At 36.7% G+C, this 15135-nt stretch overlaps 1 pseudogene; it reads right to left on the bottom strand.

The window, feature by feature from the left end:
* Positions 1–491: 491 nt before the first annotated feature.
* LOC129024147 (S-phase kinase-associated protein 2-like) overlaps positions 492–15135 on the bottom strand; it is a 30925-nt pseudogene continuing 16281 nt past the window's right edge.

Here is a 15135-nt window from a genome sequence, read left to right as displayed (position 1 = left end):
TGCCTCAAATGCTACTATTCTATGATTCTCTTTCTGTTCACCTCACAATAAAATAGCGTATTGTTCTTCCAAACTGTCTTATAAGGCAATACTATAAAATTAAATAGATAAAAGTTACCATATAGGCTATGAAGATTGTTTGCTGGTGGTAATTTTTAAGCTTGATTCTGAATAGACTTCATAAGAAGTGCACTTGGAAGAGGTGGCTCAAATTTTGCTCTTTAAGGTGTCTTGAAATTATAGGCTCACTCTCCCAACATTTCAAAAAGCCTTTTTGAAAGGCTTTACCTTAAGGGCAAAGCAGTGATAGAAGCTTTAGAGTCATTTCAGAAAAGCACATTGTTTTCCCTCTTAAATCATTGCTTAATACTCCTGGAATGAAGGCAAAGAGAAAACTGAGAATAAAACTAGCCAAGCACTCCAGCAATTGGGCTTCCTGCCTATTTTCCCTGTCCCAAAGAAAAGGGAAACACCATCTTGCAATAAATACTTTATAGACAACTGGACTTTTGCAATGTCAGTCAGCATTTGATGTCCCATATCTCCTAATTCTTTTTGTTGCCAATAGTTGGCCTGGCAGTGGTAGTTAACTTGGAGCAATTAATCTGTAGATGAGGAAGGGCTTCCTTTAACAGTTGAAGGGTGCTGTCTGGCAGGATTCCAAAGACTTGTAGTGTTTTTAGAGTGGGAATTGCTTCAAGTTCAAGTAAAGTTTTGGGTATATCATAGCACCGACTGAGTGATACGTATTGGAGGTAGTTGAGCTGGAAAATATCTGAAAGCAGTCATTCTTTAGCTTTAGCATGACATTATCACTTACGTTTAGGTGGACATCTAGACCCTCATTGGGGGATCTTCTAACTAAAGTAGAGACATTGGATTTCAGGATATTCTTTCGGCAGCCGCTGAGATTCAGCTGGGTGATGCTCTCTGACAAATGCGCAACAGCCATTTGCACATGTTTTTTCAGTGAAGTCATATCACCAGCAGAGATTTAGCTCATCCAGTCTGGAACAGCTGGATTAGGAGAACCCAGAACACCCAGTTGCACTAAATTTGAGTTCTGTGCAAGATTATTGATAATGGGATCTGAAAGCCATAGGTCTTCCAGAAAGCTTAGATTCTACAGCTTGGAGCCCTGAGACAGAATGCCATGGAGGGCAGACACATCTATAACTGAGTTCAACGCATCCCTCTGCTGTATATGCAGAGGGCTGAAATGTTCAACCAATGGTTGGTCATAAATGATTGTTGGCAGTGGAAGGCAACCGGCCCATACTAATCACATCTGGCTTCAGATTTTTACCTGTAAGGTATAAAGTCTGCCACAGAGACTCAACAAATGCTAGGGTAATACCATCTCTGAAAACATCAGAGGCCTTTAGCAGCTCAGTGAGGCACAGACAGGAAAATATCCCCAAGAGCAGCTCATCTGGAAGGGAGTCCCATGAAACACCTGGAAAGTTCTCTCCATTTAGTTTAGACCTGTTGATGATCACAGTCTTTGTCATTCCTTTTGCTATTCAGCCATTTCCTTGGGTGGCTGTGTGATTGGCCCAGGTTTTAGAGCAGTTCCTTGGGGATATTCTCACTGACTGCCTCCTCCTTCTCCAGGGCAGAGACCCCGATGCCTGCCAGTAGTTCAGAAGTCTTGCTGGAATCCTATCCCCACATGAAGCTGGTGGTAACATTGCTACTCTGGTCTGGAATCTCTTAAAGGTGGTTCTTGTGCACGGCATCTGCAGGTTTGGGAGTTTTAAGTACATGTGTTAATTGCACAGCTGCCTGCCTCCTGGATTCCTGCTTTGGTGCACGGCAGCCCCTAGCTTGCTTAGGAACGCAGCAGCTACATCTATGAACTCTAGCAACATTTCAAGTGGGATGGGCACTCCCTTTTATTGTTTTTTAAGCTCCACTTTTCCTTTCTGGAATTAAAATTATTTATTTTTTAAGTGTATAAATTTATAGGGTACAAGTGTAATTGTGTTACATGCATAAATTGCCTAGTGGTGAAGTCAGGGCTTTTAGGTTAGCCATCACCAAATAACGCACGTTGTACGCATTAAGTAATCTCTCATTAACCACCCCTCTCCCATCCCACTCACTCTTCAGAGTCTCCATTTGTTTATTATTCCACACTCTAAGTCCATGTGTACACATTATTTAGCTCCTACTTATAAGAACATGTGATGTTTGTCTTTCTGTGTCTGACTTGTTTCACTTAAGATAATGGCCACCAGGTCCGTCCACATTGCTGCGAATGACATGATTTCATTCTTTTTTATGGTTGAATAGTACTCCATTTTGTATATGTGCCACATTTTCTTTATCCAGTCTTCTGTTGGTTAACACTTAGGTTGATTCCATATCATCGCTACTGTGAATAGTGTTGTGATGAACATATGTGTGCAGGAATCTTTTTGATATAATTTATATATCTTTTTTATGTAATTTATTTAACTTTGGATAGATATTCAGTAGTGGGATTGCTACATCAAATTGCTACATCTATTTTTACTTCTTTTAGAAATCTCTATACTGTGTTTTCATAGAGGTTGTACTACTTTACATTCCTACCAACAGTATGTGAGTTTCCTTTTCTTCACATCCTTGGCAACAAGTTATTTTTTATCTTTTTAATAATAGCCATTCTGACTAGTGTAAGATGATATCTCATTGTGGCTTAAATTTGCATTTTTCTGATGATTAATCATATTGAGCATTCTTTTCATATGCCAGTTGTATGTATTCTTTGAAAAATGTCTATTCATATCCTTTTCCCACTTTTTAAGGGATAACTTTTTATTGTTGAATTGTTTGAGTTTCTTGTAAATTCTGGATATTAATCCCCTGTCAGATGCATAGTTTCAAATATTTTCTACCAGAATGACTAAATTTTTTTAAAAAAACTTTCCAAATTAAGTGTTGATTAGGATGTTATATTAGTCAGGGTTCTCTAATAAGACAGAACCAATAAAATATATATACATACATATATATCTACATATTATATATATACATATTATTTTCTCTCTATATAGAAAAATATATATATACATTTTATTGTCTCTATATATCCATATGTATTTCTCTCTCTCGATGTATATATCTATATATATAGATATATATCTATATCTACTTATATATCTATATATAGATATATATCTATATCTACTTATATATCTATATATAGATATATATCTATATCTACTTATATATCTATATCTATAGATATATAGATCTATAGATCTATATCTATAGATATATAGATAGATAGATATAGATCTATAGATCTATATATCTATAGATATAGATCTATAGATCTATATATCTATAGATATAGATCTATAGATATATATATCGAGAGAGAGATACAGATATGAGTGGAGATTTATTAGTAAAATCAGCTCACAGGGTTATGGAAGCTGGGAAGTTCCATGACAGGCCATCCGAAAGCTGAAGACCCTGGGATGCTGGTAGCATGGCTGAGTCCAAGTCTGAAGAATGAGAACTCAGGTGTAAGTCTTGTAGTTCAAAGGCCAAAGGGCTTGGAGTTATGATGTCCAAGGACAGGGGAAGAAGAGAGTGTATTCCAGATCCAGGATTGACAGAGAGAGACCAAATTGCTTTTCCTCTCTTTTTGTTCTATCCAAGTGATATGGTTTGGCTGTGTCCCCACTCAAATCTCATCTTGAATTGTAGTTCCCATAACCCCCATATGTCATGGGAGGGACCTAGTGGGAGGTAATTTAATCATGGGACAGTTACCCTCATGCTGTTCTTATGATAGTGAGTGAGTTCTCATGATGTCTGATGGTTTTATAAGGGACTTTCCCCCTTTTGCTCAGCACTTCTCCTTGCTGCTGCCATGTGAGGAAGGACGTGTTTGCTTCCACTTTTACCATGATTGTAAGTTTCCTGAGGTCTCCCCAGCCATGCTGAACTGTGAGTCAATTAAACCTCTTTCTTTTACAAATTACCCAGTCTCGGGTATGTCTTTATTAGCAGCATGAGAATGGACTAATACACTAGGCCTCCAGCCCATTAGATGGTGCCTACCCACATTGAAGGCAGATCTTTCCCATTTAGTGCATGTAGACTCACACCAATTTCCTCTGGAAATACCCTCACAGACTCACTCCAAAATAATGCTTTACCAGTTCTCTAGATATTCCTTAATTCAATCAAGTTACCACCTAAAATCAACCATCACAGATTTAAAGTAACTGGAATTCTTACACAATGCTGGTGGAAGTGTAAATGGGTAAAACCACTTTGGAAAACTACTTGTCTGTTTTGATTAAATCTAAATATATGCTAAATAATTATGACCCAGTAATTCCAGATCTCACAAAATGAGTACATATATTCACCAAGAAACTTGGGCATCTCAGAAGCATTATACCAGAGCCAGAAAAAATAAAATATTTATTTACACAGAACAGATACATAAACTGAGGTATATTCAGACAACTTGAATGCTTAGCTATGAAAATGAACAAACTACTACCATAGGCAACAACATGGATGAATCTCACAAACACCATGTTAAGTGAAAGCTGTTGGACATATAAGGCTACCTACTCTTTTTACATTTATATAAAGTTCAGAACCACAAAACCTATCTATGATAAACAGTGAAAACCTTGGGAAAGCAGGGGGAATAATGAGTTGGAAGGGGAATGAAGGAGGCTTTTTGAGTTTGAGTAACTCTCTATTTCTTGCGTTGGGCGATGGTTACAAGATGTTTTCATTCTGTGAAATTTCATCGAGCTGTATGCTTGTGATTTGTGTACTTTTAAGATGCATGTTGTTTTATTTTGGCACAAACATTTATTAAAGAAACTTATAAGCAATCCAACAGAACCTACTGAGTTCTATAAAAATTATCAGAATACATATGGCAGAAAATTTATATTATTTTAAACTCTTATGGGGAAAACTTACTACCTACTACACAATGGGTTAATCTCAAGAGGCAGGGATTGCCTTTTGATAGATGAGTTGGGATTGGAATTTAGGTGTGTCTGATGTCAAAGCCCATGCTCATAGCCACTATCTTGTACAGCCTTCCATTATGATTAGATATTCTCTTCCTTATCTACTTATGACAAACTGTGGTTTCGTATATTTTCTTTTCCTGTTTTATTTTGTGACACTAAGCAACAGTGAAACATTATCTATATCCTTAATTGCATTTCATGATACCAAAATAAAATTGAAAAACATTTGTTTGCTCTAAACAAGGCCAAATGACTACTTTTATGCATATATGTATGTATTATTTGTGTGTGTGTGTGTGTGTGTTGTGATCACAAAACTTAGATGTATGATGTATGTGATATATCATTATATCTTTCGAATAATTCTTCACTTGTGTCATGGCAGTTTTAATACTTTGCTTGGTATTTGACCACAGCTGAACATTGAACAGACAATCTCACTGAGCTGTCTGTGGTCAGCATTTAAGGTGGTTGTTGTTGTTTTGTTTTGTTCTTACCTCCCTGGAGATGTGCTAATTCAGAATCTTTCAGAGTATGCAGCAGTTTAATTTTTTCCAACGTGCATTGACTTGTACACAGAGATATTAAATTATATCTGTCATTGTTCATCTGTTGCCCAATGATAACATTTGCTCAGTTCCCCAGGAGTGTTTTATAATTCCCGCCTCATTTCAACTCGGTCTTATGTTCATCCCTCTTCTGGTTGTTAATAAATTGATGAAACTGCAACACCACCAGTCAAACGTAGGTCTATACCATCGCCCTGTTAACCTTTCATACACACTGAAAGTTGGTCATTTATTTTTACTGTTAGCTTTCCACCTCTTAAATACTTTATAAGCCACAGCTAAAGTGGCACATGCTCACCCTTTAGATACTGAATTTAATATGTAATCACCAAAGAATGTGAGAATTCTATTGTTTTTATAGACGTAAATGCTTTTTTTCCCTAGAGGGTAGCCATTTAGTTTACCTATTGAATATCATAGATAATTATTCTCTATTTTTCCTTAAAAAATAGTTTGCCAAGTATTCCAGCTCTTCTCGTATATTCACTCTTATTCCTTTAACTGACTAAATGCATCTGACATATTTATTACTGAAGATATATATTCATAAGACACTTTACAGAATAAATGTTCAACTCATTAGAAATCTACATCAGAATAATATATATATATATTTTCATTTGCTTATATTATATCAATTTTCCTCACTTGATTTTTCAGAGACTATACTGATAGAATTCCTAAAAGGACAAAAGATTATCTCCAAAGAAAAATGTTTGCAAAATTAATACATTCATATGACAGAGCAGTTAAATTTTTGGCTTCCTTAATATTGTAATGCATAGAGCTAGCTGAGATGACTATTAAGTAATCATTATCTTTATTATGGACAACAGTAGATCCTCATTCGGTTCAGGTAGATGCAGCAAACTAACAAATCTTCCTTTATTATAGTCTATGTACTGATTATAGAGTAGCTACAAAAGTTAAAACTTGTTCAAAGTTAGAAACAATGATACACCCACATACTCTCTGAGCCACCTTTCAGTAACCTGCCTATTTCAGAACTTGGTAGCTTCAGCTCATATTATTATTATAGCTTTTGCTTTCTTTCTTTTTTTTTTTTTGGCAAGATACTTGGGAAAGGTGAAATAGAATAGAAAATCATTACAATGCAATGGTATTTCTGCATTGCCTGTAGGTTTAATATTTTGATTTGTTTCTCACCTAGACACTTGGTTATAAATCCAAATGAATTTTTTTTAATCGGTCTGGGAAGAGAAATGTCTTGAAAAAACCCACCAAGCTTTATTTGTGAAAAATGCAATGAAAAGTTTAAGGAAGGAGAACGAGGACTTACAATACCAAGATTTTCATGAAAATTAATCTGACCTATTGCTAAACTCAAATTCCAAGGCTGAGTTTTGAAACAAACTTTCTTATGGCATTATAGCTAATCTGTGATGACTGTTACATAAATAGCTTTTTTGCACTATACCAAATACAAGTGTTCTCATTTCCAAATCCATGAAAAACTGTTATGACATCGAATAAACAAGAATCCTTTTAAAAGAATAGGCCGTTGCTACAATCAAGTCAATTTCAGCATTCTTTTCCCAGAACTATTTTGCATATTGGGTCATACAACAGTTTTAGTCCCAGTAACTGTCTATTTTGGGACCTCACCTACAATCTGGTGACATTATGGAAAAAGTATGAAATTAGAACTGTAATATGAATAAAAAAGGCAAACATCTAGAGTTTAAAAGATTATCTTTGTACTTAGCTGCTTTTCATTTATAAAGGTACTTTTTAAGCACTAATTAATCCGCTTAAAACCCCCATGAGCATGGCTGGACTAGGAGAAAAACAGAGTTTTGAGGAGAGAAAAGTGAAAAGTTCCCATTGGAGCTATATTTTTCCATAGCTCATCTCAAAGCAGAATCTCCTAAATAGGTAAGTCAATTAAATTCCTCTTATCTGAACAGTCAGGCTGTTCAGTAGATAAAGAAATTCCATTTTGCTTGAGACCCCTAGGGATAACCTAAAGCATTGTTCCACAGTAAGCCAACGTCTCAGAATTGAGAAATCAAGGGAGCCCAGAATCATCTTAGATATTTGGACATCTTACGGATCAGCGATGGAAGGATTTAAGCCAAGTAACACTGGTTCTGACTAGAATTGGACATATTTCTAAGAAAATAACCAGTTGACTCACCATGTCTAATTCCTTGCAGGTCAATAATTCATTTCTGACTATGGCAGTTTCAATCAAACTTTTGGAGTGAAGGAATGCATGTGGGTGTCACTGACTGCCACTGGCAGGCCCGAGGCATAAACAAGAGAGAAGACCAAATAGAAGGGGAGAAGTTGTTGTGGTAGAAGATCACCAAGTAATTATTATTATTTTTTTTTTCCAGAGGCAGAATTTTGTTCTTGTGGCCCAGGCTGGAGTGCAATGGCGCAATCTCGGCTCACTGCAACCTCTGCCTCCCGGGTTCAAGCAATTCTCCTGCCTCAGCCTCTCGAGTAGCTGGGATTACAATATTTGTAGTAGAGATGGGGTTTTGCCATGTTGGCCAGGCTGATCTCGAACTCCTGACCTCAGGTGATCCACCCACTTTGGCCTCCTAAAGTGCAGGGATTACAGGCATGAGCCACCGTGCCCGTCCCGCCAACTAATTCTTAAGACGCAAGCAATAATTTCCTCCACTGGCTCAGAGGGCAGTGAGCTAAATGCACTAGGTGTTAAGGCAATAGAAGGAATAACAGTAAATTCAAGGAATGAAGACAGGTGTATGCTGGAAAGTGCAGGAAGATCACCACGTATAATAGCCAAGTTATGGGGAAGCCATGTCAGAAACCAGGATATTGCATATAGATAGAATCTCTGACCTATACAAAATGTAGCCCAAGAAATATGTCAAATCCAAGTATAACATTGTAGCAAGGAACAATAGTGAAACTGCACACACACACACACAGAGGCACACACAGACATAGCACTTATAAATACATGCAAGCACTCCCAATTCTACATTCTTGCTCTATATTTTCCCATAGCATTATTGCTTTCTAACATATACTTCACAAATTACTTATTATGATGTACTTGCTCCCTCCCACAGAGAATGGAAACTCTATTAGGGTAGAAAGTCTTGTTTTGTTCATTGATATATGCCTAGAATATACAACACTGTCTGTAATATAATAGGCTCTTGATAAATATTTGTTGACTGAATAAGTTAGGTGTGTGAGATTTAAGAATGTTTATGAGATGTTCCAGAGTGGATGAATGAAGGATACAGAGCACACTGAGCTCATTGCAGTGGATTGTTTATCCAAAGGAGGACAAAGTCTGAAGCAGGGAGACCAACTAAGAGACTACTACAGTAATCCAAGGGAATAGATGATGATGCCTTGAACCTTGAGGTTTTTTTTTTGGAGGCTGAGTCTCACTCTGTTGCCCAGGCTAGAGTGCAGTGGCGTGATCTCAGCTCACTACAACCTCTGCCTCCTGGGTTCAAGCAATTCTCTGCCTCAGCCTCCTGGGTAGCTAGGATTATAGGTGCCCGCCACCACACCTGGCTAATTTTTGTATTTTTAGCAGAGACAGAGTTTCACCATCTTGGCCAGGCTGGTCTTGAACTCCTGACCTCGTGATCCACCTGCTTCAGTCTCCCAAAGTGCTGGGATTACAGGCATGAGCCACCGTGCCTGGCCAGTAGTGGAGGTTTTAAGAACTGGTCAGATGGAGGATATATTTTTAAGGTACAGCCAATGGGATTTTAAAAAAAGAACACTTGAGTTGTAATTGACATACAGAAAGCTGTGCAAATGATATATCAAAGAAATAATAAAATTATCATTGTAGATTGTGCTCATTAAAATAAATTCAGTTAGGGTTTTATTGTGATAATTCACTGAGAGAAATTAAGTATTCTTGGTGCCAAGCTATCCTCTTAAATTGATATCAGTAAACTGTAAAGATTAAATAGCTATATGTGCATAAAATAGAAATTATAATAAAAACAAGATCAGTGTGACAATTAGCTGTACCATATTAAACTAAACCCCTTTCAGAAGTTACACTGTATCCTGAGTGTTAAATCATAAGAAGTATGTTGCTGTTTTCACTCATAACAAATCTGTACAATCTCAGTATGGCTAAAATTAGGTCGGGCATTTGGCAAGCAAAAAATGTGCTTGGTGACACATCCATATCCTTTGAACAAGAATATTAAGAATGTGCAGGTTTATATCCTAGAGTGTTTCTCGTGGCTATTGTAACTCAAATTGGAAACAATTTAGATATTCAAACCTAGAGTATTTAAGTAAATTATGGCACACTCATACAATGGAATACTAGAGAGTCAATTGAAAGGATGTTGTAGAAGTGTATATATTAGCACAAAAAACCTACCTACATTTTTTTTCCATCATATTGACAGAAAAAAAAGAAGTTAGAGAACAGCATTACAGGCCAGGCTGGTGGCTCACACCTGTAATCCTAGCACCTTGTGAGGCCAAGATGGGAGGATTGCTTGAGCTCAGGAGTTTGAGACCAGCCTGGGCCACATAGCAAGACTATATATATATATATATGTATATATATCCCGGTGTGTTGGTGCATGCCTGTAGTCCCAGTTACTTGGGAGGCTGAGGTGGGAGTTTCAGCCTCCTGCCTCAGCCCAGGAGTTGGAGGCTGCAGTGCCTATGATCGTGCCACTGCACTCCAGCCTGGGTGACAGTGAGACCCTGTCTCAAAACAAACAAACAAAAAAGAAAACAAACAACAAAAAAACAGCATTACATGTGACCCCTCTTGGAGGGTGATGGGTTAATCTGTTTATGAACAGAAAAGTTCTACAAGCATATAACACAAAATGGAAACTGATTATCACTGGTGGGATTATGATTATATTATCCCTATTTTCTAAAATGTTAATACTGTCATAATACAAATGTTTGAATGCATGGAACAACAAAGATTACAATAGACTAAAGGATTTCACGATTTAGAGAGATATACAAGTCTTATTTTCCCTGGAGACTCACCCTTGTTCATGCATCACAGAGTAAACTTCCAACAGCACTATTACTGGCACTTCCTGACAACAACATTTCTTATTGAGATTTGTATAAGTAATGAGTTGCCAAAATAAGTAGTTTAAACTCTCACATAAAACTCTTCAAATGTGAGAAATGTGGCGAAATATCCACATGTCCATAAGATTACTTTCAGGGTTTTACCAATTACAATAATAATTAAATGAGTAATTAATGTGGATTCTCAGAGCCTCATGTACTTTTTAGTTAGCTATACAAAAGACGAACTAGGGAGAAAATTCTCAACAGAAACAGCATAACAGAGAGCCAGTATCTTTAATTTTCCTATTAAAGACCCAGTTTTTTCTCCATATGGCAAGGCAAATAATGTATATGTGGCCAACTCTGGATTATGCAGGGTCATGAGGGACAGAAACAATGTGGATAATTGAAACCCGCTGATAATCCAGAAACCTAATTTTACCTAATAGTTGCAACCACCTCCTGGACAGAACCCTTCCATAGAGCTGCTAATGAGAAGCATAATTGAGTGGTTTGTGTTCATCTGCTTTCAGTTATCCTTTGTAGGTGCTAATGAACAGTGAAATGGTCAAAGGGATGTCAGCCAAAGGAAGTGGTAGGAGAAAATGCAGGACATGGATAACCCAGAAACTGGATAATCACCCTCAAAATGGCTGAGTTAACTGCAGTGAGGATCAGCTATTAACGAAATTCCATGAGGATATATGTCACTAAACCAGATCTTCATATTAAGGGTTTTCACATGTACATATTCTAGCTTGGTTAACATGAATTACAGTATAGTCTTACAAGTTCTGTATACTGTAGTGATTTTCCTTGATGGCAATGATAGGATATTTATCATCAGAGCATAGCTAATCAACTGCAGGATCCTCTGCTAAATATGGCCAACAGGCTGCTTATGAGTCCAGACTCTGGCAGACAGCCCTGCTTTTAGACCAATGGAAATGTTATTGACTCACCCCCATGCCTTTCTGGGAGAGAATATAAGCATTGCTGGTATCTGATCATCAAAAAAAATTATTGCTCCAAATTCATGTTTTAGTAAACAGCATTTTGAAAGTCTTGTCATGGTGCAAACATTTTGTGACTTATGTTAAGCATTTGGTTTTCAAAAATTGTCAAAAATAAATGTTTTTAGAGTACAATTACTTTCAAATATTACGCAATAAACTAATATTAGTAACAAAAACTGTATCTATGTTTGATTAGTAAGTAAGCTCTTAAGTGGTTGTGAAAGTAATTTCCTTTTATAAGGATGTACTTTAGGACAAATTACTTGTTACACTCACTAATATTCAGAACTTCAACTGTATCTACATATGATTATTAATGCAGCTCTCTATAGTAGTAACAAAAGTGATTTTCATTTATGGCAGTTGTTTAAAACGAAGTACACTGTAAACTCTCTGGTATTTGTAAATAAAACTGTATGTGCACATGAATATTAATAGTTTTTTATAGCAATTGTGAGAGTAATCTCCATTTATAGCAGTCATTTTGGGTAAATGAGATTTTTAATCATTTTAATATCAACTGTTATTTCTTGATCTTATTCTGTGATAGTGTGTCCTTTTGCCCATATTGTGAGCAAAAGGATGAATGACCTAGTTGTGTATAATGTGCATTGTTTAAGCCACTTGAATATTCTGGACTATTCTCTAACTTTTGCTTAAACCTAAAGAAAAAAAGTAATTTTCAATTCAATTACAGGTAACATTCACCAAACTATTTAACTGAAAAATACAAGTCCCTAAATTTCTGCTTTATTGAAAATTTAGGTAAGCTATAGTCCTCTTCAATTTGTTTTTATGAAATACAATGGCATGAGTAGGTGAATTGTAAAATTTATTTATATTGAGCACTTGCTATGTGCCTGACCTGATATTGTTTTATATGTATTGACTCATATAATACAGTTGGCAATCTGTATCCATGATTCTGCATCTGTGGTTGGATCCAACCAACCACAGATGGAAAATACTGGGAAAAAAGGATGGTTGTGTCTGTAGTGTACAGACATTATTCACTAAACAATACAGTAAAATAGCTATTTACATAGTATTTACAGTGTATTAGATACTATAAGTAATCTAGAGATAACTTAAAGTATATAGGAGGATGTATGTAGATTATATATAAGTACTATACCATTTTATATAACGGACTTTAGCATGCATGGACTTTGGCATCTGAGAGAGGACCTGGAATCAATCCCCCATAGATACTGAAGGACCACTGTACTTGCAAAAAAAAAAAAAAAAAAGAAAAGAAAAAAAGAAGAAGAAGAAAAAGAAGCAATCTATGGGGGAGATGACACATATATCTGTAATTTATTACAGATGAGAAACTAAGATTAAGTAATTTGTCAAAATTCATCTAGAGCTCATAAGTGGTAGGACTGAGATTTCAAACCAAGCAGTTGACCTCTGGAGTCAAGCTTTGTAATACTCCATGCTGTACAGCTTCACTTAGGTTCCTGTTGCCTAAAGTCTATAGACCAAGTATTACTACTTTTTAAGTTTTCCAGAACCATCTTCCAACTTTTGCATCTGTTCATTTGACAAGTGTGTCTTGCATTCAAATAGGCCCACAGAAACTCTATTCTGTGCATAGATTTTGAATTGCTTTCCATGTGTTTATCAACTTGATTTCTCCCTCAGTTAATCATTCTAGTCTTTTAGTATTTTAATCTTCCCAATTTGATGCCTTCAGTTCCCTCATGGACATGAATTTCTACTAAACAAATAAACAATAAGGAACTTATTATAATACACTGCATTTGCAAAGCACTTTTGCATGCTTGCTCTCATTTTGTTCTCACAGGTTTGTTTGTTATTTTTTAATTATAAAAACTCTTCAAGTATGGCAGGAGTCCTAGAGTGAGAGGCTAAGTTGTGGTAGTACCCACTGTGGATTCAAACATGTCCAGGCATATCTAGATACCCAACAGGGAAAACACATCAGGGGTTTATTTTTATGGGGGTTTGAGGACTCTGATGTGAGCTATAATACTGGATAAGTTGAAATTGATATCCACCCACAGCACTAAGACATCTCCCCAAGTTTTGGAAGAATAAGAACCCTCCCTTGAACAAGAATTCAGTTGAATAGATGGGAAGAAACTAGCTTTGAGGTGACATGTTGGTGAAGTAAACTAGTTTGATCAGAAAAATATGATCTGTGTTACAGGGGTAAATGGTGGTTTAGGAAAGCACATACGGATCTGTGCTGTGTTGGAGGCTGAGGGTCAGGATGTTGGTGCAGGGCTATGACAGATAATAGGTCAAATGAAAGAGTTTTAGCATTAGAGTGATCCTAAAAACTTGAAAGCACAAGGCAGTACTATTAGTGGCTTAGAAACACATTGATATACAAATAAGGGCAGAAAAGAGTACTGAAATGGAAAGGAAAGGCAGCCAAGGCTACAACATTGTGGCTGACATCCAGAGGTATTATGGAAGCAGCAGTTGCCATTAGGGAACAGGTCTGGAGCAGGAAAGGCAGAGATCACAAAGGCCATAGGAAGAGGAAAATGATCACTAGCTATTCATAAACCATGTGAGTTCCTCTTTGAACCTGTCCCACCCTCTTGAACCAGAATAGAGGGATTGGAAGGAGGATTGGATTCCAGAGACTCAGCTGTTAGAGGCTGGGAGACTGATTAGATTTTACTATTATTGTGACTCTCTTAGGCCACACATTCTGTGCCACCTCATTGGTAGAGTCTAAGGTAACTAAGGTTACAAGCATATTGCAGATATGTATAATTACTTTTTTCTATTACTACCAAACCCAACCAACCTAGACAAGTCTTCATTCAATTTACCACATCCCAATTTTATGTAAACACAATTCCTGAAGTCATCTTTACCACTACTATTAGTTCTCTTTCTCTTTTCCCACAATTTGTTTTATTATTTTCTCTTTATTTTACACAATTATTGAGTGCCTATACATGTAAAACACTACTAGGTCACATAAGCAATAGAAAGGGGGATATGACACAGGCAATTTCAGCCTATCAAAGGAGCCAAAAATGCTCACATATTATAAAATAGCATCCAGATGATGGAGAAGTTTAGGAATAGTACTGAGTAATGGCTAAATATGAACCTTCTTATGTTCTAGGTCCCAAGTTGGTAGAGGAGCCATTTTTGTATTCCAGTCTAGTGGCATAGTTAGTATTAGTCCTGCCTGGATCAGAAAGCAGGAGAGACAAATAGTTATTTCCTTTTTCAAATCTCTTGCATACATATATCAACTTCAGAATTTTTGCTACCTTGGATAATCTTTATGCTGAAGATCATAGATGCAAGGAGCCTCCTTTAAGCTGTGGCTTGGCATGGGGCAAGGGTAGGTCTAGCCTATGGCCTGCAAAGCCTGGAGCCATGGTAACAAAGCTGGTTTGAAGAACTGAAGAATTCATATAAAGAGCCTCGTCAAAAGAGCAGGGAAAAGAGGTAAAAAGCAGGAGTTAAGCAATATGACTGCAATCAGAAGGCTGCCAAGATGGAAGAACCATTCTGAGA

This window comes from Pongo pygmaeus, chromosome X, assembly GCF_028885625.2.
Source record: "Pongo pygmaeus isolate AG05252 chromosome X, NHGRI_mPonPyg2-v2.0_pri, whole genome shotgun sequence".
NCBI classification, from domain to species: domain Eukaryota; kingdom Metazoa; phylum Chordata; class Mammalia; order Primates; family Hominidae; genus Pongo; species Pongo pygmaeus.
The sequence above is the reverse complement of the archived record's forward strand: the minus strand, read 5'-3'. Positions and strand labels throughout refer to the sequence as shown.